Source organism: Lycorma delicatula, chromosome 6 (genome assembly GCF_047948215.1).
Source record: "Lycorma delicatula isolate Av1 chromosome 6, ASM4794821v1, whole genome shotgun sequence".
NCBI lineage: Eukaryota > Metazoa > Arthropoda > Insecta > Hemiptera > Fulgoridae > Lycorma > Lycorma delicatula.
The window spans coordinates 152,974,261-152,990,681 of record NC_134460.1 but is presented as its reverse complement, the minus strand read 5'-3'; the positions used below and the strand labels follow the sequence as shown (position 1 = coordinate 152,990,681).

Genomic DNA, 16,421 nt, shown 5'->3' with positions numbered 1-16,421 from the left:
AAATTTCTGCCGGATGTACAAAAATCTGGGACTATCCTTCTTCATTGCTTTTACAAAATGTTACATTAGTCCTAGCTTGATATGGAGAGGGGGTTAAATATATTTTTGGGTTCAGCTAAGGGCTCATCAATGATATTTTTCACATTTGGAGTTAAGTTGTCTCGTTTCTTTCACTTTTTGATAACATAATGTTTAACCCTAGCTCGGTTGTCCCATTCACAAAAAAAAAACACATGTACTTAGTATGGCCTAACTGCATCAACAAAGTAGCTATAACTTTCAAATCACTGCATATGTCCCAGCTATGTTTTATTTTTTCAAGAACGTCTTTCATCACATCGTATGTCTCTTTCAAATTAATACAATAAGTGATTGGTATCAAAGGATATTTGTTACCGTTGTGTAGTAGAACCGCTTTTAAACTATACTTTGATGAATCTATGAAAAGGTGCCAATCCTCAGGTTTATGAACTTGTTCTAAGTACAACATAAGCTCATCAATATTTGTGCAATAAACCAAATCATTTTCATCAATAGAGTACTAAGAACTTCTTTTTGTTAGCTTCGAAAGCTCAAAATTTTTGTATTTCTTTAAAAGTAAATTACAACCTTGCAGTCTTGATTCTAAGAGTTCAGCTTTAATGTTTTGATAAATTTAAATCCCTAACTGAGTAATTTAATTCACCTTGTCATATAAGATGTGGCTTATTGGAAGATTATTTAAAATCAAAATTATTGTTGTCTTCTTCAGTACTGCCTGATTCTTCTTCATTGCTGCTTTCGAAACATACATTCACAGGTGGCTCAGGAACTGGAATAATTTCACTGTGAGGTACAGGCCTGATTGCAGATTGCAACGAGGTTATTTTACAGTATGTTTACATTTTTTTAGAAATTCCAGACACACTTGTTAAAAAAAAGTAACAATCGGTTACATGATCCTTTGGTTCACGCCAAATCATAGGTACACCAAATGGTAAAGCCTTCCATGTACCTTCATCCATTCTCATAAATATACAGAACAATTAGTGCATACCATATGAGGATACCACGTCTTATCCTGATCACCAATTTTACACTGAAAGTACAAATGATGTGCTTTTTTAATTAAAGGTGTATGTTTTTTGTATTTGATTTTACGGTAAATTCACCACCAACATAACAAAAGGCATCCACATCATTTATACAATTTTGAGGCATTTGATACTGCACTGTTAACAAACTTAAGACTGAACAAAATTAATTCATTGCTAAACCCAGTGCTCAATACAAACAACACAGCTATGTTTTCAACTACATGTTTCAGACATGATTAGTCTTGTCCATGAAGGCTCACTCTTCAGTATTAGAATGATTTCATAATATGTGACTATGATATGATTTAATTCTTTGTCTAGTATTGTTTATTTATTAGCTTACAAGTTATATTAACAAAGTTAAATAAAAAATGAGGTAACAAAATACATTCATTACAGGAGCTTAAAATTCTAACTATATGTTGAAAAATGAAAAAAATCCTTTAATTAAAATTTTAAAAAATTTCAAAAATGGTGTGATAGAAAGATTCTAAGTTCATATTTGTTTTCAGCATCAAAAAATAGATTAAAATCATGTATCACATGTTAGGAAACAAAAACTATATGTATTAGTGTAATTGTTTTATTTTTACTTTTATATATAGAAGCTATATAGCAGCTATAGCTTCTATTGTAAATTCAGTTTACAATATTGTAAACTGGGTTTCTATAATGTATTAGTTCATCTGATTAAGAGTAAACATACAAAATATGATATTAGGACAAATTTTAAAATACTGGAAATTAAAAAATAAAATATGAACACAAATAGTAAGGGATTAGACATTTTAGGAAGATATTAATTATATATATATATATAAACAAAAAAATAAATTTAAATGATAAACCTTCAGACAGAATATGAGGATGACAGTATTTTGAAAGCTACAGTAGTTGTCACCACCATCTATTTTGATAGTGATGTATAATTTAATATATTTTGATCAGTATAGTAAAATAAGTTCAGTTAAATGGACAACATGCATAATTGCTTTACTTAAAATTATTTTTATTTGATTTTATATAAATATATATTTTTTTATAAACTTTTAAAATAAATTGGATTTGCTATTCACTAAACAGCCCGTTACAACCTGTTTTTTAATGTTTTTAGAATCCATCTCAGGCAAACAGTATACTTTTGCTAGTAAAATATAAAAAATAATAAAGTAAAAAATTAGTAGATTATTTTAAATGGAAAAACAGAACTCATTGAGTCACGTAAAATACTGTGTATAACTGATATAGAAATTAATGAATCAGACTAAATTAGTGTTAAAATGATGAAGAATTATTCATTTTCAAATCAGTGGAAATTTTACTTCTAAAGAACACTTTGGAGGCAACTAGCACCACATTCTAGAGTAGTACTGTTTGTTAACGATGCTTTTCTTAAAAAGTTTTTGTACATAATTGATTAATTTATTTGACATACAACGTATCTGTTGATTTTTCATAAATTGATTTAGTGTTTTTATAAATCTTATATTATTTAAGAGTGTTGAGATCTTGGTTTTCATCTGCTAATAGTAAACTTTACATGTTGTTAACGTTTTTAAAGAATGCTCTCTTTCTGTGGGTAGAGTTTTTTCTGTTTTTGTTGACGTACCTTTACTTGTTCCTTGCATCTAGATTGAATATGCGCCTTATCTGAATGTAGTATTCAGTGCAAAAACTGCAGTTTAGTTTGTCTACGTTTAGGTTGAGTATTTATCACTATGTGTTTTGTAGCATATTTGATCATGTGCATTTTATTTGTTTTGAAAGTGTCACAATAATCTTTCCCAATGACAATTTTATATTGGTGTGTACCAAAGAGTTTCCTAACCTTATAGTAATAGGCACTATTAACAAATTGATTTTGGTAGTGGTGCTGAAGAAGTTGCATTTAATTAGATCTGAAAAGTTTTTTGTAAAAACAGTTTTATTAATTTATAAGTGAGTGCTAATGATTTTTAATAATTGTAAAATATTTTCTTGTTTTGTCATGGTGTTCAATGAATCACATAAACAATATAAATTAGCTATCTTTCAAAAGAAGGCAACTAGTTAGAATTTTTCTGCTGATTTATCCTGCTTGTCATAACAGCCACATCTTTACGGCAGGCTTATTTCTAAGATAGCCTTCTATGTTGTCTCAAACCTGAACTTAGCACTCTGTATGTTTAACTGACAACAAACATGTATATAATAGCAAAACAAATACATATATTTCTTCTTTTCTGTCTGGTCTCTTTTGACAAATTTTTGCCATTTTCAGCTTCATCCTGTTAGGGTATACTTTTTAAATCTTCTGAATTAAAGTCTTTATGTGCTTTGTTTAAAATATGTGCTTCCTTTATAGGTATATATATATTTTTTTTTTATTTGAAATATTGACGCACATATAAATATATAAAGAAGGCTGGTTAATGTATTTGCATGTGTATCCTATTTGTGTAAGGTGGCTTTTAAAGGCTGATTTGGTTGCCTTCCCCACTGAGTTGAAGTAGTGTAAGTAATGTATTGTTTCACTACAGAAAGGTGTACATTAATTTGCTCTTTTACGTTGTGTGTTCCTGTCTTTTTCTTATGGCTGTGAGCACAGTCTCTCTTATACTCAAAAAGCACTTGAGTTCAGGAGGTACCAGTCAAAAGTTGCTTTCTGTAAGATTAATAATATTCATTACAGAGCCAGTCCCTTTAGTGAACAAAGAGAAGGTGTCATTTATAGGGCCAAATTTTACCTGTATTCAGTAGGCTAGGCTTGATGAAATGAAACTGTATCTGCTGCTAAGTGAAGAAGCGAATGGGGAACTACTTCATTTCTTAATTTCTGTAGTAAGCGTGACAGATATATTATTTTTGAGATTGGATGTTGTTTCTGGGAGGGACTTATAACTTCTCAAGTTGTTATTATGATTTCTCAATAATTACACTGGTCAACATAAAATTTGGAACTGAAAAGGGAGTAGGTGTTCTATATAGTATTTTATATGCTGAATCTGAATATGTATTCCAAAACAAGCCATTACGTAACGTTCTTAAGTTACAACCCCTTAAATTTATTTGTTCCATCATTCGTGGAACAAACAATAAAAATAAGTTAGTACATTTGAATGTTTGATTATTCAAATCTGATTTATATTGTAATGCATGTTGTAGACTTATATTTGATACATAACAGTTGAATGATGTCATTTCATTTCAAGCCAGACATGTACATCCATGTCAGTGAGTCAAGTAATGAGTATTCAACGTGATGAAATTCTCTTCAGTATGAGTTCAGCTCTTGGTATGAATTGCTGTGTTGTTTAGTTTAGTGGTTTCATCATACACATATTAGAAAGATTGCTTCATAAGTGATGCCATAAATTTAGTGAATGTTTTTTATGACAAGAACAACTTCTGGTATTTTTTTATTGAACATCAAGACTTGTTGAGTTATGTGTGTTTCGTGGTGTGTTTTATTGCATCCCATGGTGAAACAGTTTTATGAAGAATTTAAGTAATTAAGTATTTTTAAATTAAAACTTAATTATTTTTATATTTAAGTAACTATTTCTGTAATATTTCAGTTTACTTTCACTCATTAAAACATTTTGAATTTTTTAATGAATAAAAATCGTGCTTGTAAAAATTCTCTAAATATTTTTTGTTACGGTTGCGGAGAATTCACGAAAAGTCAACGAAAACCAGTATCAGATCTCAAAACTGCTTACAAACATTATTTTGACTGACCCTTGGGAGACCAAGATTAATCTGAGGCTCCACATGTAGCATGCATGTGCTATATTAAACTAACTTAAAAGAAAGTATGGTGGTTAAAAGAAAGAAGAGCATTTGCCATTTGGCATACGTACGATTTGGCAAGAGCCTACTAACCATTATGATAACTGCTATTTTTGCTTAACAAATGTTACTGGTTTAAATTCAAACAATAAAAGGTGTATTGCAACTCAAATGTTCATTCAGCTATGAGACGAGTACTTCATGGTGTTGATCTACCGATTCTGATCGCTCCAACTTCTTGGAAATAAATTTCTGATTCCCCAGAATGCTCAACCGATGAATCCTTAACTTCAGTAGATATTAATTGCATTCCAGAAGAATCAAATACTGAACCTCACCTCATCACACAAGCAGAACTGAGGAATCTAATTGTTGACTTGTATTTGTCAAAACAACATGTGGAACTCCTAGGTTCACGTCTTAAAGAATGGAATTTATTAAACAAGGATACTAAAATTTCAGTACGTGGAAATTGAATTAAAATTTACAGAAATACTTTAGAAGAGGTGGCTTAATTTGTTCCTACTGTGATGTTAGGGGGCTAATGTCTGAACTGGACTTTGAATATGTTATTTATGATTGGCGTTTATTTAAAGATTTATCAAAAAGAAGCTTAAAGGCAGTGTTGCAACAACACTGGCCTTTTTACCCTTTAAAGGCCTTTAGACTTTTAAAGGATGCGAGGAGGAAACAGAACACCTAAAACGTCCTTGCTAAGGTGAAGAACTGGACCGAAGAGTGAAGGGGTGAGGGGCAGCCCCATGTGGAGCTTCGTTTGTTCCCTGTTTAATGTGGATGGGGTGATGGTGATAATGCAGGGAACTCTGGATCCCCCAAGCTCAGGGGCAACTCTCAGGGCTGAGTAATGCTTAATTGTAGATCCGGTCCCATGGTGGGGGGGGGGGGGATTGGTGAGGTGGTTAGGTCTAATCGGTAGGGCACAGGTACAGATACGCACTTTAATAACATCTAGTGGAACCTGTTGCAAGTCTGGGTGCCCCTTCAAGGCATACGCAATTGGTATTCCCTCGTCATAATAAAAAAAAAGTATTAATTATTACTATAAGATTAATGTGAGCATAAACATGATATCTTCTTTCATTGTAGTTTATTTTGTTGAACAGTTACAAAATTTACACGGTTTTTAGATTTTTATATTTTGTGCATTTAAAGTAATGGAGAAAGTTTGGTAATTTAGATTCCTATTTAATAATGAATATTTACTCATAAAATTTATTTCATTATCAGTCACTTGACAAATTTAATGAACTTTTTCATTCCTTTCTGTTCCAGATGATTCTTTTTTAATTATTTGCTTTGTGTTTGAATCTTTGTCTCCTGACAGTGTTTACTAATTACATTTTTTTCCAATGTTAAATTAATTAACCCTGGATGTTTTAATACATGACCTACCAGACGTTTGTAAAAATTTGTCACAGGTTTTTTTTCTGATTTCTCACAAAAAAACTCTTCATTTCAAACTAAATTGACCTTCCTGTTAAAAAATGTTTTCTATAACATCACAAAATTATCTGTCCTGTTTTACCTAATTTAAGTGTCTGCAAGAATTCATTTTCGTGCTATTTTTAACTTTAGAGTACATAGCTGGATCAAATTTTTTGCTAGTCAGAACTTGAAATTAAAGTGTTTCTGGAAATACATTTTATATGAATTTTCTGCTTCAATGTGCTTCATGAGAGGAGGTAAAACTACATGACTATTCTCTTTGTATAGATTTAGTTAATGTTTTTTTTTTAAAAAGTAATTAAATAGTTTTGCTAATTTTTAATGAAATAAAAATGTTGAAAAAAAAACTTTGTTGCAATAATTTTTTATTTGAGTGTTTGTCATTTACAGATTCTTATAGCTTAAAGGGAAAGGGAGGTAAGATGTTTATTGGATGTATAAAGTATCATTTTGACTATTAATTGTAATTATTATTTGCTGAAATGAAATTTTACTTTTATGATACTGCCTTTAAAATAATTAATACTTTCGTATGTAAGTTTGTTAGATGTTGTACATGTTTACTGCAGGGTATAAATTAAACTAATTAAACAAACAAATAATTGAATCTCAGTTGTTGGAAACAGTGAATTGTCATAAAATACAGTAGAAAATTATATGTTAGAATTTATTTCATTTTAATTAATACTATATACTTAACTTAAACAATTCTATGAAGTTCTAAAGCGAGAGGAAGTAAGACTGAACAACAACCGGGAGGGAACTAAATACTGTGTAGAAAATGATGGTAAGAAACTTGAGGAAAACTATAAAATTAGAGGGTAGGAATTTGTAGTCAGACAGATGACACTACTGATTGTAGATCGATCACATAATGAGCCAATTAGGGCATGTTTATTTGTACAAATGAACAAAATCTAATTAAACCTTCTCTGATTCTCTGTCTTTGCTACCTTTTCTTTTCTTTTACTCCTTATACTCTCACTTTATCAATTTCTTAATCTTAAGTAATTTAACTTTAATCTATAATTTTAGTGAACATTTGCTGGTCTAGTTAGTTGCCTGTTGTCGGTTTATATGTCATCACCATTATTTTTGTAGGAACTGGAATCGCTGAGTAAATTTTAATTATACTTTATTAGTGATAAACATTGTACAGCAAATCTCATTTAAACATAAAAATGAGATTCATATTTTTACAATTAATCAAATAAAAATTTGATTTAATTTTATTCTTTTGCTGAACTCCATAGGCTTTCTTCCTATGCAACTGTTTAATATTTTCACAATCAGATGGAAGATTAAACACTGAAAATTGTTTTATCTATAATAAATTAAAAAATTAGTAAATTTATAAATAATGGTATTTTACTTTCCAAAGGTACATAAATTTTATGCTTTACCCCTTTACACTTGTATCTAATTCTTTCTTATAGCTGTAATACATGTGAAGTGAGGTACAAGAATGGCTAGTAAGAGTTACTCTTTCTGATAGTAATAATGTTCACTGTTGAACATCTCAGACTTCTGCCCAGTTCGCTGGATCATCGCAGGCATAACTGTGGCAGTAGCATAGGTATACAGGTGATGTATCTTAAATGATCATCGATGATGATGGTGATCGTTATCTTAAATGTTTTGGCATAATGTAAGATATGGTGATCTCAGCTACCCAATAAAATTATTGAGTATATCAGAGATTTCCCAAAAATAAACATGTGGTGTGGTTGGTTGTCCGATTGTGTGATTGGCTCATTCTTTTTTTATGAGCCTACTATTTCAGGGAACGTTTATTTAGACGTGCTACAACTGTACGTTTTCCTGCAACTTGACCAAATTGAACAAGAATGCAGAGTTGCTGTAATGTTTCAACAAGGTGGTGCAACACCCCACTTACATATTCAACATGCTCTCAATAAAAGATTCCCTAATCGTTGGATTGGTAGGGGGGGTCCTGTTTTCTGGCTTCTGAGAAGTCCAGATTTGATACCCCTATTTTCATTGGGGATATGCTAAAAATATTGTCTACAATGAAAAAATCAGGGATGTACAACATCTAAGACAATGGATTACTGCTGGTATTAGCACAGTTATGCCTGTGATGATCCAGCGGACCTGGGCAGAAGTCAGTTATCAGCTGGACGTTTGCAGAGTGACCAACGTAGCTCATGTTGAAACATTCAAGGTAAATAAAAAAAGTTTTTGAGTTAGTGAATTTTTAAAAAAAATATTTGTTTGATTATCTCTCTAGTAATTTCTGAGATACAATTTTTTTAAATTGCTGCAACCTTTTTTGATGACCCTGTATTTCTAAAGAATGATGTCATTCTTTATTAATCATAAAACCTCCTCAGTTCAACTTTGAAATGAGAATAAACATTACACAGGCCAAAAAAAAAAAAAAAAATAATAATTTGGAACTGAGTTAAAAGTAGGTGAATTAAAATGTATTTTTTATGCTGAAACTTAAAATGAAATCTGTTTTTCTTCTTCACCCTCAGATTTTCAGTTATGACCCTTCAAAATATTGAGAAATTTCTTAAATAATAGAATACAAAAAATAATAATAGTTACAATTAAAATTCCTACATTTATTTTGCAGACATTTACATTTATCTTAATTTCTATTTTCTTTTTGTGTTCAGTGAAGTCTTCTCTTTTTATCATCCAGAAGTAGTTGCTCATCATAGATTCATCCCATGTGCTTTGATAATGTTGTTCCATCTGTAGTATATCTTGCCTTTCTCCTTGTTCATCACTGATGTCACTCGAGTTTAAATGGAGAAACTAAGTGAGAATGTAAAAAATTAATTTTCAGTGACATTCTGCAGCCTAAATTTTTATAGTTCACTAAGAGTTCATAAGCCGATCATGGTTTTCAGCTTTTTTGTTTTCAAGAAAACCAGTAATGATATCATTGAATGACTTCTATGCTGCTAGTTCTTAAGGATTCAGTTGCTGTGAAATATTTTCACGAATTAATTTTCTTATTTGTGGCTTGATGAATATTCTCTCTTTAAATTTGGCTTCACTGAATTGTGAAAAAACTCTGCTAAATATTTAAAGTTGTTTTCATCTTTATCTAATCCTTTTGCAAAATTCTTCATCATGCCTAGTTTTATAATGTAGATTTAGATTTGCAGTAGTTTTAGCCGTAAAGTTTTATTTGTCTAATTTTTATTGTTAAGATTTACACTAGTTTTGTAGTGTAGAGATGGTAAAATAATACGATTTGCTTCAACAAGGGGAATATTGACAAAATTCTCCTTTCCTGGGGGTAAGCTGATTTCTTTTTGACCAGTTTTTAACTGCATAGTGATTATCTGTAGTCTGACTACCCCACAAACACAAGAAACACATATATTTGTAAAGCCACGCTGGAGATCAAGAAGAAAACTCTCCAGGTTGGTCTAGTGGTGAACTCGTAATTGCAAATCAGCTGATTTGCAAAGTCGTGGAGCTCTAAGGTTCAAATCCTAGAAAAGGCAGTTACTTCTATTTGGATATGAGCCTAGATCGTGGCTACCGATGTTCTTTGATGATTGGGTTTCAATTAACCACACAACTTAGGAATGGTTGACCTGAGACTTGTGAAGACTATACTTCATTTACATTCATACATATCAACCTCATTCATCCTCTGAAGTAATACCTTACCATGGTTCTGAGGCTAAACAGAAAAAAAAAGAGATCGAAAAGAAGCCCTATCCCTTTCAGGTCGCAATGATTTGCCATGTGTGTTCATCATATTTAATAGCTTTTAAAATTTTTGACATGCTTTCATATGTTTGATTCCTACATGTGTTATCGGTAGAGAAGAAAATTTATTTGAGTTATGTTACATAACTCAAATAAGTTTAAAGTCAAAGAAGACTTTATACCTTTGGGCCTTTAAAGGGTAAGAAGGCCAGAGTTGTTGCAATACTGCCTTTAAGCTTCTTTTTGATGAGTCTTTAAATAAATGCCGGTCTTGAATAACATATTCAATGTCCAGTTCAGACATTAGCCCCATAATGTCATGGTAGGAATAAATTTAACCACCTCTTCTAAAATATTTCTGTAGATTTTCAATTCGATTTCTACATACTGAAAGTTTAGTATTCTTGTTTAATAAATTCCATTCTTTAAGAAACGAACCTAGGATTTCTGCATGTTGTTTCTACAAATACAAGTCACCAAGTAGATTGTTCAGTTCTGCTTGTGTGATGTGGTGAGGTTCAATATTTGATTCTTCTGGTATGTAATTAATATCTATTGAAGTTGAGAATTCATCGGCTGAGCCTTCTGGGGAATTAGAAATTTTTTCCAAGAAGTTGGAGACACTCATAGCTGAATGAACATTTGGGTATGCGATACTCCTTTTATTGTAGGAATTTAAACCAATAACATTTGTTAAGCAAAAATAGCAGTTATCATAATGGTCAGTAGGTTCTCGCCAAATCATACGCCAAAAGGCAAATGCTCTTCTTCTTTTTAACCCCTGGGATAGTTTAACATAGCACTTGTTCTGTGCTATATGTGAAGTCCAGGATTAATGGTGGTCTCCCAAGGGACAGTAAAAATAATGTTTGTGAGCATTTTTCAGCAGATTTGTTACTAGTTTTCATTGACTTCTCTGCAAATGTAACAAAAAATATTTAGAGAATTTTTAAAAGCGTGATTTTTATTTATTGTAAAATTCAAAATGTTTTAATGAATGAAAGTAAACTGAAATAGTTTTAATTATAAAACTACAAAGAACTTGGGTGTAACATGTCACTCAAAATCCATTTCTTGCATTCAAATCTGGATTTTTTCCCTAACATTCTCAGCACTATCAGTAATGAACATGCTGAATGCTTTCACCAGGAGATATCTACAATGGAAACACGATGCCAGGGAAAATGGAGCCCAAAAATGTTAGATGACTACTGTTGGAATTTAAAGAGGGATCTACCTTTAGCAAATTACAGCGGTAAATCCAAAAGAAATAGATTTTAGGTGAGTACAAAATGCGTGTAATGTGTTGTCATATTATGTTCGTCATTCATTTTTTGTTTCAAATGGAATTTCAGTTACAAAAAAACTGAGCCCATTAGAAAAAATCTATTAATATATATGAAATCAGCATAAAAAATACTATAAGAATCAGCCATTCACTCTTATTTAACAAACTTTTTTTTTTTGTCTTCAGTCATTTGACTGGTTTGATGCAGCTCTCCAAGATTCCCTATCTAGTGCTAGTCTTTTTTTGCTCCAATTTCAGTATACCCTCTACTTCCTACATCCCTAATAATTTGTTTTACATATTCCAAACGTGGCCTGCCTACACAATTTTTTCCTTCTACCTGTCCTTCCAATATTAAAGCGACTATTCCAGGATGCCTTAGTATGTGGCCTATAAGTCTGTCTCTTCTTTTAACTATATTTTTCCAAATGCTTCTTTCTTCATCTATTTGCCGCAATACCTCTTCATTTGTCACTTTATCCACCCATCTGATTTTTAACATTCTCCTATAGCACCACATTTCAAAAGCTTCTAATCTTTTCTTCTCAGATACTCCGATCGTCCAAGTTTCACTTCCTTATAAAGCGACACTCCAAACATATACTTTCAAAAATCTTTTCCTGACGTTTAAATTAATTTTTTATGTAAACAAATTATATTTCTGACTGAAACCTCGTTTCGCCTGTGCTATTCGGCAATTTATATCGCTCCTGCTTCGTCCATCTTTAGTAATTCTACTTCCCAAATAACAAAATTCTTCCTACCTCCATAATCTTTTCTCCTCCTATTTTCACATTCAGTGCTCCATCTTTGTTATTTCTACTACATTTCATTACTTTGGTTTTGTTCTTGTTTATTTTCATGTGATAGTTCTTGTTCCAGTTTACGTTATCAAATGCCTTTTCTAAGTCTATAAATGCTATGCATGTTGGTTTGCTTTTCTTTAATCTTCCTTCTACTATTAATCTGAGGCCTAAAATTGCTTCCCTTGTCCCTATACTTTTCCTGAAACCAAATTGGTTTTCTCCTAACACTTCTTTCACTCTCCTCTCAATTCTTCTGTATAGAATTCTAGTTAAGATTTTTGATGCATGACTAGTTAAACTAATTGTTCTGTATTCTTCACATTTATCTGCCCCTGCTTTCTTTGGTATCATGACTATAACACTTTTTTTGAAGTCTGACGGAAATTCCCCTTTTTCATAAATATTACACACCAGTTTGTATAATCTATCAATCGGTTCCTCACCTGCACTGCGCAGTAATTCTACAGGTATTCCGTCTATTCCAGGAGCCTTTCTGCCATTTAAATCTTTTAATGCTCTCTTAAATTCAGATCTCAGTATTGTTTCTCCCATTTCATCCTCCTCAACTTCCTCTTCTTTCTCTATAACACCATTTTCTAATTCACTTCCTCTGTATAACTCCTCAATATATTCCACCCATCTATTGACTTTACCTTTCGTATTATATATTGGTGTACCATCTTTGTTTAACACATTAGATTTTAATTTATGTACCCCAAAATTTTCCTTAACTTTCCTGTATGCTCCGTCTATTTTACCAATGTTCATTTCTCTTTCCACTTCTGAACACTTTTCTTCAGGTTTTAAACCCCAATCTACATTTCATTATCACCAAATTATGGTCGCTATCAATGTCTGCTCCAGGGTAAGTTTTGCAGTCAACGAGTTGATTTCTAAATCTTTGCTTAACCATGATATAATCTATCTGATACCTTGCAGTATCGCCTGGCTTTTTCCAAGTATATATTCTTCTATTATGATTTTTAAATTGGGTGTTGGAAATTACTAAATTATACTTCGTAAGTCATTTAACAAACAAAAAATTAAATTTTGTTGATCAGTATAATTAAAATGGCTTTATCTCAGTCTAATGAGACTGTCCCTGAATCGGTTAGTTGTTCTCTACTCTCTTCATTTTCCATATTTACTGATTTCAACTTCCTTGTACATTTACCAAACAGGTTGTATCTGTTTCTTAGTACCTCTTTATTTGAACAACTGATATTCTGATAGCTGACGACAGCTACCTTTGTTAATGGTATTTTAATAATATACATACTCTGTTCCATGCTTACGGTTTGAGAAAAAATCTAATCTAGTGCCTGAGAAGTAGTTTGGCTGAAACTGAGCCAATTATGCTTTTTTTGTCCTAGTTATGTTTATTCGAGCAAAAATATATTAAATTTTAATAATATATTAAAATCATTAAATTTAAAATTTGTTCACTCTATGAAAAGTTTTCTGATATACTCCTACTATTTATTTTGGAGAAATATACTCTCCACTGGATTTGTACATCCTCAGTGTTATACAGTATTTATGGATTTAAGTGGAGAAGTGAATTATTAGTTATAGTTAGATGAGTTTTTGACTTTGTGAATTGTTATGAAAAAATTTAAGAAATAATTGACATTTTATAGATCACATCAGAAACAAGTGGATAAAAAAATTAAAATTCTAGAATTCTTCTATTCTGTGGATAAAAAAAACACAATTTGTGTGGATGATCCAAGGAAACCTTCTATAAAATCATGATTAGGACAGCATCACTAATTACAATTCATTGTAAAATAAAAAGCAGATGTTATAAAATCTGTATTAATTATTTAAAGTTTATACAAATGAAATAATAATCGCAATTCAGAAGGAGTTAATGACAATTAATTGAGCGCATTTAAGTACATATTATATATAGGCATGGAAAATTTGGTTTTTATATTTTTTATGTGCTGTTATTTAATAATTCATCTACAGAGTAATATTGTCTCTGTAAAAGTAAATCTTTTGTAGTATAAGTATATCGATAGAAAGATTTTTTAAATGGATTAGTAATTTATTAAAATTGACAATCAAAGCATAACATAACACTTTCTTGTAATCCAATTAATATTACTTTATTAAATATAATGTTATAATATTATATTATTTTGTTAAATGAAAATAAAAAGTACTTCAGATTAATTCAATTTTGAATATCAAATAACAACAATAGCAAGGAACAATGAATCTTATAACTGAATATAAAAGAGGTTTTAAATTCTTATAAAAAAAAAAACAGACTATTCTAATAAAAACATATCAAAAAAACTTCCATTAAAGATTTGGGTTTCAAAGAATTAAAAATCTTAAATTTGAAAAAATGAATTTTTTAATGAAATAATTAAAGCAAAAATTTTATAATTAAATAATACAAAAACTAAAGAAACATAAGAATTACACAAAATAACTTATTCACTTTCAATGATGAAAGACATGAATAGTTAAAACAAATTCTTGTGTTAAATTATTCTATAATTAATAATTTAATATTCCATAATTAATTTCTTAAATTAATTTCGAATAATAACCTGATATAGTACGTTTACCTGATATAGTAAGTTTTAATATTGCGAATATTGTATAATTATATAGTAATATTATACAGTAGGTTTTAATTATACAAATGTATAAATTCATTTGCAGTTTAAAAAACATCCTATGATTAAAGATTCTATGATACTATACTTTGCAAATTACAGTAAACCTTTGAAACCTGAACACATTCAAGAAAATTTTAAAACAACCTCTGAAACAAACGTTTTGGGTTTTTTCATGACAATTGGCACCGGCACTGGAAGCTTAGTTCCTGTTCAAGGTATGATGAATTTAACCGAGTAAATAGAAATATTAAGGCGTAGGATTGTTCTGTTCATGAAAACTTTTGACTTACCCCTTGCCACAATTCAAAATCGATGAAGACTTTCACACTGGAAAATTAATGCATTCGATCAGCCTGGAAATTCACCTGACTTAACCCATTGAGAGCTTGTGGAATATTTTGAAGAGACATTAGGTGAGATGGATTATACGAAAAAAGAACGCATGATAACTAACTCTATAAAAGTGTGGTTCCACACGATGATGTAGTGAAGAATATGTGCGCTAATCTAGTGGAGTTGATACCAGAATGTCTTCAAGAGGTCTTTTCTGCTAAAGGACATACTTAATAATAATACATGTATTTATCAGTGTACAGTATATAAAGGCATAGAATGAATAGAAAAATAGGTTTTTTTGAAGAAAAGAGTTGTTTTTTAGTTTGTTCCAATTAATTTTTTGCACAGTATGGTATATGCGTTATGACGTAGAAGTAAATAATTTAACATATATATTATTAAAAAATATATATTTATTCAATTTATATTATATTTAAGCGTTTGGAAATCCACAAATAATATATAATCTATTATCATTAAATATGCAATAAAAAATTGCCAAGTAGCCGATAAAAAATAGGTAAATATGTTTTACAAAGGTTCATACAGATTTGTGAGCAGCTGAGCGATACCAAACGATGTTCATTACTTAAAAATAGGTTAAGGTGTTTGTGCTGTTGTTTGGATGATATTATTTAAAAAGGAAAAAATTTAGAATAAAACAGATTTTAATTAAATTGCCTTCTCTTCACTGTTCCGTGTCTTGTTTTGTTTTAATTTTTGTTTCAGAGTAATCTCATTATAGTCAAAAGAATCAAAAATTTGTTTACTGAAGTATTCCTATGGTATGAGCTATGCAAAGCTGCATTTATAAGAAGGATATTCCACATACGATAAAGCAGCTGTGCATAACAACTAAAATTTTATGGAGGAGAACACTGTTGTGTTCCTACAATAATTAAATCTATATAAAGTAAAATAATTTTACAAATACAACAAAGTATGTAAATATGAAGCCGAGTAATATTAATTTTTGTAAATTCAGACTTAAAAACCTAATTAAATTCTATTATAATCGGTCACTCTTTAAGTTTAATTTTACTTCAATTCAGAACTCTTTAACTCTTCTATTGATTGTGACTTTAATTAAATTTCAGCAGCTTTCACTTTGTTGTGTAACAGGGATGGGGATAGATTTAATTGAGGTCGGGGAAAATCTAAGAGAATGAACGTGAAGTACAGATTTTAAAGCGGGCAACTTAATAAGTAGGCATCACTTTGACAGAACTATTCTGTCATCATTACTAAGACACAATTACCACAGTTTTAGTGATAACTAATATTAGAATTTCTCATTTTATTTTACCGTACTATAAGAATTTAGGGTGTATCAATATAT

General features: G+C 30.5%; 1 non-coding gene across 1 annotated transcript; it reads right to left on the bottom strand.

Annotated features, from left to right (window-relative positions):
• Window positions 1–8,734: 8,734 nt before the first annotated feature.
• Window positions 8,735–8,815, bottom strand: LOC142327155 (small nucleolar RNA R12). Its single transcript, XR_012756941.1, has one exon. It is a non-coding gene; the product is annotated as a small nucleolar RNA R12 (small nucleolar RNA).
• Window positions 8,816–16,421: the final 7,606 nt, after the last annotated feature.